The following is a 10,558-nucleotide window of genomic DNA, read 5'->3' on the forward strand; positions in this document are numbered from 1 at the left end:
TATGGTGTTCTAAGAGTTCATATGGTGTCCTATGACCCCTTAGGACACTATATAACCCCTTAGGTGTCATCATGGGTTGTATTGTGTCCTAATGGGTCATATGGTGTTTTATGACCCCTTAGGACACCATATGACCCCTTGGGACACTATATGGTGTTATGGGTCGTATGGTGTCCTAAGGGGTCATATGGTGTCCTATAACCCCTTAGGACACTATATGACATTTTTAGGGGTCATATTATGTCCTAAGGGGTCATATTGTGTCTTATGACCCCTTAAGATACCACATGGTGTTGTTATGGGTTGTATGGTGTTCTAAGGGGTCATATGGTGTTCTATGACCCCTTAAGACACCATATTATGTTGTTATGGGTTGTATGGTCCTCTAACGGGTCATATGGTGTCCTATGACCCCTTAGGACACCATATAGTGTCATTATGCATTGTATGGTGTCCTAAGGGTTCATATGGTGTTTTATGACCCCTTAGGACACCATATGACTCCTTAGGACACCATATGGTGTCATTAGGGGTCATATGGTGTGCTAAGGGGTCAAATGGTGTCCTATGACCCCTTAGAACACCATATGACCCCTTACGTATCGTTAGGTGTCATTTTGTGTCATTAGGGGTCATATGGTGTCCTATGACCCCTTAGGACACAATATGACCCCTTAAGACACCATATAGTGTCTTTAGGGGTCATATGGTGTCCTATGACCCCTTACGACATAATATGACCCCTTAGGTGTTGTTAGGGGTCATATTGTGTCCTAACAGGTCATATGGTGTCCTACAACCCCTTAGGACACCATATGGTCTTGTTAGGGGTTATATGGTGTGCTAAGGGGTCATATTGTGTCCTAAAGGTTCCTAGGACATCATATAACCCCTTAGTACACCATATGACCCCTTAGGTATCATTAGGGGTCATATTGTGTCCTAAGGGGTCATATGGTGTCTTTTGACACCATATGACCCCTTAGGACACCAGATCATGTTGTTATGGGTCTTCTTATGTTATAAGGGGTCATATGGTGTTATATGACCCCTTAGGATATGATATGACCCCTTAGGACACCATATGGTGCCGTATGGTGTTATAAGGGGTCATATGGTGTCCTATGACCTCTTAGGTGTCATCATTGGTTGTATTGTGTCCTAATGGGTCATATGGCATTCTATGACCCCTTAGAACATCATATGACCCCTTGGGACACTATATGGTGTTATGGGTCGTATGGTGTCCTAAGGGGTCATATGGTGTCCTATGACCCCTTAGGACACCATATGACCCTTTAGGATGCCACATTGTGTCATTAGGGATCCTATGGTGTCCTAAGGGGTCACTTGGTGTCTTAGGACCCCTTAGGACATCATATGGTGTCATTAGGGGTCTTATTGTGTCTTAAGGGGTCGTATGGTGTTTTATGACCCCTTAGGACACCCTATGACCCCTTAGGAGACCATATATACTAAGTTTCAAATAAGGAGAGATATAAGGGTGAAGAGAGATGAAGAACTAAAGAGAGGGAAAAGAACTAAAGGACAAGGACATAAATAGAGATATAGATATTAAGGTGTATGAAGTGAGAGGGAGAAAAAATAAAGGACAAGGATGGATAGAAAGAGGTAGACATATCTAGATATTAAAAAGGAGAGAAGACAATAGAGATAAAAAATGAAGATAAAGGGAGAGGGAGATGAATAGATATAGAGAAAGAGAGAGGTAAAGACAAAGATAAATATATGAAGAGATGGAGAAAAAATGATAGAGAGGGGTAAAGAGAGAGATAAAAAAGGAAGAGATAGAGAGATATAAAGGAAGAGAAATATCGATAGATAGAGAGATATAGATAGTGCAAGAGAGTGAGAAAGAGAGATAGAGATATAGATAGGGATAGATAGAGAGGGAGAGAGAGAAAGAGGAAGATATAGAGATATATAAATGCACTGTAGAGAAGGATATGGGGAGAGAGTCAAAGATATATAAAGATGGAGCAAATAAAGAGATAAAGGTAAAGAAAGGGAAAGATACTTCAAGAGGGTGATAGAGGAAGAGACAGAGAAGAAGATTAATCATGTAAAGAGGAACATATATAAAGATAGAGGAACATATAAAAAGAGAGATTGATAGGGGAAAAGATGGAGATGTGAAGATGGAGATAGAGATAGATATGGATAGAAAGTGATAGAGAGAGTAAGAAAAATGGAGGGAGATATGGAGTGAATAAGTGAGATTTAGAGATAATGAGATATAAATATATATGAAGACAGATCTATAGGGATATAGAGATAGAGGGGACAAGATAGGGAGAGAAAGGAGGTGATAGAGACAAGTAATATATAAATATAGGTAGGATAAGGTAGAGAAGGGAGATAAATAGAGAGAAGAGAGATTATTAGAGATAAATATAGAAATAATGAGTGACAATGGTGGAGTGCGAGAGGGAGAGGGAGAGAAAGGAATAGAAAGATGGAGATATATGCAGAGATGCATGTAACTTGGGAATTTTTTTTATCTAGATGGGATGAGAAAATAACTGACATAAGTAGAGAAGAAAGAGATAGATAAAATATATTATATAAGTATAGATAGACAAGTGATAGATAAAGCAAGTGATAGGAAAAAAATGAGACTTTGTATGCAAAATTTGTGAGTATTTAAAGTTTTAAAATTGAAGGACTAACTTCAAATTATTATAATTAATTTTGGCTCTATAGTATCATCAAACTACCTCATCCATTTGATAGGTCTCTGAATTACCTTTCCAACGCCTATAAAAAATCAAAATTTCGATAAGAAACGCAAATGTTATGCCCATTTTACTAAACTATGTTTTTTATGTTGAGAAAAATGGATATCCAATTTGAAAAAAGTATGACATCACAATGGTGACATCAGAGATCGGATATCCGATAATATCAGATATGGATATCCGATAATATCAAATATGGATATCCAATATTAACGGATATCTGATTTGGTTTGGTATTACCAAACCAAATTCAAATTTTGGCCAACCCAAACAAAAAGTCGAAATAGATTTTGGTGTGTTTGGAAAGGTTTAAAACGCTTTTTTTTTCCATTGCCACTTTTTGGCCCACCATGATCTTGCACATACCTGATACTAGGAAAGATGGGTCACTTGATTCTAATTTCTCGACAATCATTCACAAACTTTGGGAAGATGCCTGTATCATAAAATAACTATGTAATTATTAAATTTGCACCTACATCAACCTTTGATTTCAAGTAAGACAAATCATTTTTATAATCTTCTTCGGTAGCTCTCTCTTCACTCACAATCATATCATGATGAGCCTCTAGATAGGCAATAACTATAACTCCAAATTAATCACCATACTTTAATCTAATGTGTTTAACTAGATCAAGAGAAGGGGCAAATCCACCTTTAACTTGGACAAAATTATTTTGTCCATGTAGAGGGTCTCCACAAAGAGCTAATATATTCTAAAGCCATTTTCTTTGATCTTCTCCAAGGCATGATCAATTTTCTCCACAAGCATGTTTGTGCAAGTTAAATGCATCATGGATTCTACACAAATCATGTTCTGCATCTTGTTAGCAATGTAAGAGTGAGATCCACGATGGATCCTCCAACACCACATGTAATGTCACAAAATTTAGGCTGATGCTCCACAATTCTCTTGAATAGATTGCCAATACATTCCTTTGTTCTTGGAGATAAAAAAAAAATCAAAAGAAAATATTAGCTTGCTCCCCTTCTCTGCATTTTGCACCTTCTCAATTTCCTTCATCTTTCCACCCCAATTTTGAAAAATACCCACTTGCTGAAAGGAAGAAAATGGGTCTACTACCAAGACAAAACGACAAAATAGAAAGCATAGCACTCTACTCATCATTGGAAAGGCACAAAAATCAATAACTTTTGAATGATTATAGTAGGGATTTTCTAATAATTTTTGCCCTAGCAGTAGCAAGCGCTTTTAAGGGACTTTTTTGTTTCTTTTGTTATGTTTTAAATCTTCTTTTCTTAAGCTCAAATCTACTTTTTTACTCAATTTTTTATCTATACTTGTTTATCTATAGAAGATTTCTCAGATGGTAACCATTATTATTGTCATCCCTTAATCTTTGCACACTTAGAATAATAATGTATAGTTCATGTGACCTATAGAATAGGTTTGATAAAATAGTTAATAGTTGTTTAGTAATTTAGCTCTTAAGGTGGTCCCTTAATCTTTGCACAAACAGTTCTTAGTTTGTTTTCTCTAAAGTTTTGCCTTCCAAACTAGCGGCAGTTATGTTTTATTCTTCAATGTAGTGAAATGTTCCCTTTTTGGCCATACTTGTGGGGACTTTGAATAGAGAAGAAACCCAACAAAAATAATTGTATTTCTATAGAATGAATTTCTTGCAATTTTCATTTCAGCTTTCTGATGAGACTGCGGTTCACTTTGGACTAAATAATAAAAATAAAAATAGATAAAATGTTTCTAAAATATAGGGCAAGTTTATATAAGACAAAAAAAGAATTTGAGGGATGTTAAAATGACTATGCATTTTTTGTTAAACAAATTTCATCAAGATTTATATGTAATTTTGTTTATTAATGATTTTTATATAATTTAATTTATCAATGGTTATTTGTGTTTAAATCAAACATTCTTGTATGTTGTTTTTTGAGTACTTATTTTCTTTAACATTAATAGTGGATTCTATAGTTATTATGATAGAGTGTCATGCTCAACATCATTTTTTTTTAAAAATGTGTAATGGATTTTAAGGATCAATATTTTAGATCATAGTCAATGATAATTCAAGTTTTGAAAATGTAAATTTTTATCAAGTTTTCAAAAACTAATTTTTTCAAAGATAGGAGCACAATGCAAGGATTGTTGAACACTATCGGATGCTTAGAGGGGGCTGAATCGACATGAACTAAAATATTGCCAATTTAAGATGCTTGAAACACATTATTCATTCATATCGATATGCAGGAAAGTAAATAGCATAAATAGTAAATGCATCACCACAAGAACAACAAATTTTTATGTGGAAAACCCAAACTAGAAAAAACCACGGTGAGAATCTAACTCACAACATGTATATCAACTATTTACAATGAATATGGCCATTGGTCAAAGACCTTACTACTCTAGACTTGCTAACTAAGGCGCACAACCTTAGGCAAGATACAAAAGGGGACTTGCTCAACTGAAGATAACTTCTTCAAGGAAAGACACAATAATTGTCTAGTTACAATATGAAATATAATTTGAACTATAATGGAAAGAGAATCGAACAAATATTGATAACAATTCCCAGTTTAAGCACTCATTTGACTCCTCTGATATATCTCTAGATCTCTAATTAGTTTCAGGTTCACACTAGTTTTGCACTTTGTGTTTTCTTATCACCACACCATTGTGTGTGTGTGTGTGTCTCTCTCTCTCTCTCTCTCTCTCTCTCTCTCTCTCTCTCTCTCTCTATATATATATATATATATATATATATATATATATATATATATATATATATATATATATATATATATATATATATATATTACAAAGCAATTTTGACCTATTTATACCATTTGGACCAATTGTATACTGATGGTTAGTAAAAATGATCTACCAAAAAATTTCATGCCTTAGGTTAAAAGTGGGTCATCTAGATATTATATTGCTTTCTCTCTTGCGTTTCAGGCTTAGGGTTTAGGGTTTTATGGATTTTGTTTAAGTCTCAGCAAGATCCCCTAAACTTGTTATGAACTCATGTTACTTTTTCACTTAATCCTGAGGATTCTAGTAATGTTGGCGGAGCCTTTTCTATGCCCTAGGTGTTTATTTGTTGTGTGGGTCCTGACTTTCCTAAGTATGTGTTTCGATTTTCCTAGGTAGGTCCCTTCTCAAGTTTTAGCCGACATATTTGTGATAACAGTCAGGCTACTAATTTTTTCCATTGTCTGCACATGTCTTAATGAATGGAGATATTTTAATCATGATAAGAAAACATGCTCGGTCGTTAAATGACTAGAGAAGGCGCACACTGTGGCTAGTAGTATAAAGTTCAGACAGATCCAATGGTTCTCGCTATCCCATGGTAGAAAGTGCTCAGAAGTTAATGATTGCAACATTGTGAGATGATACCATGTGTCTATGGCAGGCTGAGAGAAGCTAGATGGTGGGACTGCTGACAACAATGATGAGGATGATGAGTTGGAGATGTTGTGTCATGCATTGATTTCTCTGCTTGCCACAAAAGATGGTCAATGTTAGATTAACTAGTATAGATCGTGCGATGTGCCATCATGGAAAGGATCAATGATACAATTTAAAACTTGGTTCAAATATGAATTCAAGTTGTTTTCCACTCGTGCGAGCAGTAATGGTGAACAATACGGTGACCCCTGATCCCAGAATAGCAATAAAAGACTTCTAAATTATTTTTGATTCACAAAGCAATTTAGAAGTAACTAGAAGGCTATTCCAGAGTCAAAGAAGATTCGAGTGAGCTATCACAGTGCAGAATTAAGGTTTATTCAGTGCTTTCAAAGTTGTAAGTGTTAGGATAACCGTTGAACAACTGAGAGGGGGGGGGTGAATCAATTGTTAACAGATTATATCAATTAATCCACTTAATAACCTTTAACTGGAGCACATAAACATTGAATACCAGAATAGCAGAAGCAGATATCGATAAACAATAAAACTTAAGAATGAAACAGAGAATTAACACAATGTAACCATACTACATAACACCATGATTTGTACGTGGAAAACCCGGAAAGGGAAAAACCACGATGGGAAGCCTACACATAGTCAGATGATACTTTTGTAAAAAGTATGTGATACAATAAGGAGCCTGCACATGTAGGAAGGCACACTGCCTCTAGAGAGTACTACTCATTACAAAAGAGTCTCACTAACTATAGAGAGGTTATAACCACCTTGAGATAATTAGACAACAATCCAAAAGAATGAACTGCTAGAGATAGCATCTACCATGCCTGATTACAGTCTCAGTTAAGCTCAATACTGGAGGCCTTTGACCTCTTCCTTAATCCCAATTCGATCACCTATGATCGACCAAATCTCCTTCGCAAATATTACATTGCATGACCATGATACATGATCTACAATGAGATCTTACATCATTTATACAAACCCTAAGACCTAAACCAATTAGGTCGGCCACCTAAAAGATATTACAATAAGATCATTACATACATCCATATTACAATGATATGGCATGTCGGCTTAAGACCAAAAAACAATAACCAATCCATAAATCATCCTGAAAAACGTGTAGAGAACACATTAACATGATACCGGTCCATAACCTAGATAGGTACCAGACCTAATCCGGGTCCACCATGCCAAAGCAATGTCTTCAATTAGTTGAGGCATGGTCAAAGAACATCTTCAACATCCTGAAATCCATCTAGAAGTTGCACCAACACCACTTATGCATCTTGTCTACTATTCTCAATAAAAGCTCTGTCGGTAAAACATTAAACCCATGTCAATAAGGGTTTACAAGAGTGTATGATAGCATTCGATTACCAAGTCAATACCAACTAACTAAAACATGCTCCAGAAGAATGTAACACATAAGACCAAACATACTCCATGTATCCAAACATGTCGGAAGTGTCCAACAGATAGTCCCTTCTACTGGTAACACTAGATATTTTGTCGATAACCAAAACCTGTCTGCTAGTAACCAACCATAACAGCTAGTTTTGACATCAATGACAAAACATATTGATCACACATAATCAATTCATCCATAATGCTAACAATCTCCCCCTTTGGCATTGATGACAACCCTAGATGTGAAAAGCATCTAAGTACCAAGAAATGCCAAACAAGTCTCCCCCTATAGAAGACAACCAACAATCTCATGTATATAGCTCTGAATATCAATAACTCTCCCCTTGTAAATAATATCTCTGTAAAGTTTTGAATTTATTTTTCACATCACTATCTCTCCCCCTTTGATATCAATGTTAGAAATCTAACAAAAATATCAAAGGAAGAATCTAAGCCTCTGAATCTCAAAGCTGACTACTCCCCCTGAGTAGTAGAGCCACACATCAATTCTAGAATGAATAGTATCTCTAATAATGCATGTCAGATTGATGACAAATTGTATTAATCAAGTCTCTACCGGAGGGGAAGAAACCCCTAACCTGTCTCTCAAATACTCAAATGATTCCTTAGACAGTGGTTTAGTGAATATATCTACAATCTTCTCTTTAGTGTTCACATAAACCAATTTGACTTCTTTTCCTTCTACCTTGTCCTTTAGAAAGTTATACTTTATTGATATGTGTTTAGTCTTAGAGTGAAATACTGGATTCTTAGACATGTGAATAGATGTAGAGTTATTGCAATAGATAACTACCAGTTCACTACAATTTACCTTCATATCTTTCAACATTTGCTTCATCCACAAGACTTGAGTGCAATTAGTTATTGCTGCAACATACTTAGCTTCTGCAGTAGAGAAAGAAATGCATGACTATTTTTTGCTGATCCATGAAACCAGTTTCTTTCCAAGAAAGAAAGCTCTAACAGAAGTGCTCTTCCTATCATCAGTATCTCCTACCCAAATTCAATCACTATATGCACATAAAGTGAAGTCGTCATCTCTAGAATACCATAAGCCATATTCTGTTGTTCCTTGCAAATACCGAAATATCCTCTTTACTACACATTCATGATTTTCATTAGGATTACTTTGATATCTTGAAACAATACTCATTGCATTCATAATATCTAGTCTAGTCTAAGTTAGATATAGCAAGCCACCAATCATAGACTTATACCTTTTCGAATTTACCAATGTAGATGTATCATTGATAGATAATTTATCACTTGTCACCATAGGAGTACTTACCAATTTGGAATTATCCATACCAAACATCTTCAACAATTCCCTTAGATACTTAATTTGACAGATAAAAATGCCTTTGTCAGTTTGAGTAATCTGCAAACTTAAGAAATATCTCATCTCACCAATCATGGACATTTCAAATTCATTCTTCATATTATTATTATTAGAGAATTCCATGCACAATTTATCTTCTCCTCCAAAAATGATATCATCGACAAATACTTCAATAATCAGAATATCATCATCAGTGATCTTATAGTATAAATTACTATCAACACTACCTTTAGTAAAACCAAGCTTCAAAAGATATTTATCCAACCATGCATACCAAGCTCTAGGAGCTTGTTTCAATCCATATAAAGCTTTCCTTAATCTGCAAACCATATCTTTATCATCTGTTAGTGAAAATCCATCAGGTTGCTCAATGTATACCTCTTCCTCAAGTTCACCATTCAAAAATGCACATTTAACATCCATTTGATAGACCTTATAACTCTTATAAGCTGCATAGGCAAGAAATAGTCTAACAGCTTCAATTCTAGCTACAGTTGCAAATGTCTCACCATAATCAATTCCTTCCATTTGAGAATATCCTTGACAAACCAATCTAGCTTTGTTTCTTACAACTTGACCATCCTCATTCAGTTTATTTTTAAAAACTCATTTAGTTTTAATAACATTCTTATTTTTAGGTCAGGGAACTAAAGTCCAAGTCTCATTTTTCTCTATCTAATCTAATTCATATTCCATAGCCTTTAACCAATGTTTATCTTTACAAGCTTCAATAACAGATGCTGGTTCAATTTGAGAAATAAGACATACCTCTTCATTTGCCAATCTTCTTCTTGTCATAACTCCCTTGTTCCTATCTCTATTGATTTGATCTTCAGAATTATTTAACCTTACATACCTTGGTGTCTTCTGAACTCTAGGTTCACTATTCTGATCATCAGTCACAATTGAATTTTTTGATTGTAATGGTGTAACTATCTCATTTTCATGTATCGGTTGAGGCATTGTTGGTTCAGTTATGATCATTTCCACTGGTGGTTCCCTCTCATATGATATAGATTGATTTCTGTATTACTCATCCACTTTCACATTAGCGCTCTCCACAATTTTCTACAATCTTTTGTTATAACATCTATATGCTTTGCTTTGAATTGAATATCTAAGAAATATTCCTTCATCACATCTAGGATCAAACTTCCCAATTGAATCATCCCTTTTGATATAACATTTACTTCTAAAAATTCTGAAATATTTAACAATAGGTGTATGTCCAAACCATAATTCATATGGGGTCTTACGGGTTTCACCTTTGATGTGAACTTTGTTGAATGTGTAGACTGTTGTACTAACTGCTTCTCTCCAGTAGATGTGAGGTAATTTGGCTTCCATCATCATGGATCTTTTTGCATCCAAAATGGTTCTATTCTTCCTTTCCACTACTCCATTTTGTTGAGGAGTCTGAGGTGCAGATAATTGTCTCTTAATTCCATTTGTCTCACAATAGCTGTTAAATTCATGAGAAGTGAACTCACCCCCTTGATCCGATCTTAGATATTTGATTTTCAATCCAGTTTCTGTTTCTACCTTTTCTTTAAAGATCTTGGATTTCTCAAAATCTCCAGACTTCTCCCTTATAAAATTCACCCATGTCAT

General features: G+C 35.0%; 1 pseudogene; it reads right to left on the minus strand.

Annotated features, from left to right (window-relative positions):
* Window positions 1-3,783, minus strand: part of LOC131071483 (probable methylenetetrahydrofolate reductase (NADH)) — a 30,489-nt pseudogene extending 26,706 nt beyond the window's left edge.
* Between the last annotated feature and the right edge of the window lie 6,775 nt (window positions 3,784-10,558).

The sequence above is a fragment of the Cryptomeria japonica genome, chromosome 10 (genome assembly GCF_030272615.1).
Source record: "Cryptomeria japonica chromosome 10, Sugi_1.0, whole genome shotgun sequence".
NCBI lineage: Eukaryota > Viridiplantae > Streptophyta > Pinopsida > Cupressales > Cupressaceae > Cryptomeria > Cryptomeria japonica.